The sequence below is a fragment of the Penaeus japonicus genome, unplaced genomic scaffold (genome assembly GCF_977035675.1).
Source record: "Penaeus japonicus unplaced genomic scaffold, GWHDUDI00000001_assembly GWHDUDI00000043, whole genome shotgun sequence".
In the NCBI taxonomy this organism is placed as follows: domain Eukaryota; kingdom Metazoa; phylum Arthropoda; class Malacostraca; order Decapoda; family Penaeidae; genus Penaeus; species Penaeus japonicus.
The window spans coordinates 2,232,901-2,235,400 of record NW_028234445.1 but is presented as its reverse complement, the minus strand read 5'-3'; the positions used below and the strand labels follow the sequence as shown (position 1 = coordinate 2,235,400).

The 2,500-nt window shown below is 43.3% G+C and overlaps 2 protein-coding genes across 2 annotated transcripts in view; one reads left to right on the top strand and one right to left on the bottom strand.

Annotated features, from left to right (window-relative positions):
- LOC122263496 (uncharacterized) overlaps positions 1-2,500 on the top strand; it is a 1,386,165-nt gene that overhangs the window by 222,599 nt on the left and 1,161,066 nt on the right. The gene's annotated exons all lie outside the window — the stretch shown is intronic.
- LOC122246354 (uncharacterized) overlaps positions 461-2,500 on the bottom strand; it is a 1,434,769-nt gene continuing 1,432,729 nt past the window's right edge. Inside the window, exon 49 of the mRNA XM_086535286.1 lies at positions 461-2,500. This exon is cut by the window's right edge and continues 1,537 nt beyond it. The gene's annotated coding sequence lies outside the window, so the exon portion shown is untranslated.

The following is a 2,500-nucleotide window of genomic DNA, read 5'->3' as shown; positions in this document are numbered from 1 at the left end:
GGAGGAAGGGGGGAAGGGAAAGAGGGAGGAAGAAGGGGAAGATAAGAGGGATGGGGAGGGCAGGGAGGAAGGGAAGGAGACGGGAAAGAGGAAGATAAGGGGGGGGGGAGTAGGAGAAGAAGGAGAAGGGAAAAAGGGAGGGGGTGGGAGAGAGAAGGGAAAGAGGAAGATAAGGGGGAGGGGAAGGAGAAGGGAAAGAGGGAGGAGGAAGGGGAAGAGAAGGGGGAGGGGGTGGGGGATGGGAAGGGGGAGGGGGAGGGGAAGGAGGAAGGGAAAGAGGAGGGGAAGGAGAAAGGGGATGAGAAGAGAAAGCGAAGGAAGAGGCAGATAAGGTAGAAGTAAACCATCAGCTGGCACTAGGTATAACCAGCTTGCTGGCCACAGTTATAACCCACCACTGAGAGCAGTTGTTATAACCACTCGATGCCCTGGTTGTGATCCGGTGGATAAGAGACAGACGTTCACGTGCCATGGTCTTTATTGTGGACTGTTAATACACCCGAGCTGTTCGCTCTAGTCTGTCTGTCTGACCTCTCTGTCCTGATCTGTCTCTCTGTGATTCTTACATGTCCTTAAGTACCATTTAGTCACTTTCTACGCCTCGGGCCTTCCGTTAACAAAAACAGCTGCCTAGAAAAACTAGTGTTCTGAGGCGGAAACGAACACAGGAGACAGGAAGCGTCAGGTCAAAACACACTGCCATCGATATTGCATTGAATTAAGTAGACATACATGATCAATGTCTTGGGTCACATAATATCAGTATCAGTGCCTTACAGATGGGAAGGAGGAGGAGGAGGAGGATAAGAGGGAGGGGGTGGAGAAGACAAAGAGGAGGTGGAGAAGGGAAAAACTAAGAGGAAGAAGATAAGGACGAAGGGGAGGAGTGAATACGGATGAAGAGGAAGGGGGGGGGGGGGGGGAAGGGAAAAAGGAGGAGAAAGAGGAAAAGAAGGGGGGTGGAGGAAGTGGAGAAGGGAAAGAGGAGGAAGAGGAAGTAGTTATATGCTGTGTGTAAATATAGAGGTTTAGAGAAAGATAGTTCGAAAGAGGAGATAGGAATAGAGAGGAATAAGAAGAGTCAGATAAAAAAGATAGAGATAGGAAGAAAGAGGGATAAGATAGAGAGATATGAAGATAGATGTAGAGGAAGAAAGATAGATAGGAAGGTAGAGATATAGAGAAGAGAGATAAAAAGATAGTTAGAAAGACAGAAAGATAGGGAGACATAGACAGGTAAGCAACTGAAATAAAAATATAAATGCATTTTTTTTTTAATCTTAATTAATTTGATTTAATTTAATCATAATTTTTTAATGTTGCAAAGGATTTATCAATTGATGATCCACTCTAAACAGTGGATTAAACTAAATGAATGATAATTATCTAAAAAATAAATAAATAAAATTTGTAAGAAAAGTAGGAAAACAGAAGTGGCAAATAGGAAAAAAACAAGAAAACAAAACATATTCACCCAATTTTATTGATATGAAAAACAAGATATCGAGAGTCTTGAAACACGCAAGAGAGATTTCCTTTCCTTTCATTCAGAACTGATTCCGTTACGGAACCTATTACGCCACAGGACAAAATAGGTTCAGAAAAAATCAAACACATGTTCATGGGCAGTCTACACGTTCCCGGTCTCCCCAAAGAGGCTGTGAGGCAAAATAGGTATAGGTATTATCTATTGAGTATTAAGTGCAAATGATTCATTATCATCTAATCAGTATATGCGAGTACTCAGTGCAAAGGGGGTTCTCAGGTACATGGCCTTGGACTCTCACTTGTAGAGGAAATACTTGAACATTAACACGAAGCTGAAATGAGCAAATCTCTTTGTCCCGTTGAGAATGAAATTGGCAATAAAAATGTAATAAACATAAAGGTTATTCTTTGGGTAAAGGAACCAGAGGTCTTTCTGCTTTAGAAGAGTAACATAAGGTAAGGAGGAAGGGAAGGAGAAGGGAAAGAGGAAGATAAGGAGGAGGGGAAAGTGAAGGGAAAGAGGGAGGAGAAAGGGGAAGAGAAAGAAGGGGATGGGAAGGGGGAAGGGAAAGAGGAGGATGAAGAGGAAAATGAGGGGGAAGGAGAAAGGGGATGAGAAGAGAAAGCGAAGTAAGACGAAGATAAGGTAGAAGGTAATGAGATAGGAAAGAGGAGGAGGAAGTGGAAGAAAAGATGGAGGGAGAGGAGAAGAGAAAGATGAGGTGGAGAAGGGAAAGATGAAGAAGAGGAGGAAGATAAGAGAGAGAGGGGGAGGAGAAGAGAAAGAGGAGGAGGTAGAGAAAGGAAAAACTAAGAGGAAGAAGATAAGGATGAAGGGGAGTGAATGCAGAGGAAGAGGAATATAAAAAGGAAAGGGAGAAGGGAAAAAGTAGGAGAAAGAGGAAAATAAGGGGGAAGGAGGAAGGGGAGAAGAGAAACAGGAAAAAGCAGAGAAGGGAAAATGTAGGTGGAGGAGGAGGAAGAAGAGGATGTAGTTATATGCTGTGTGTAA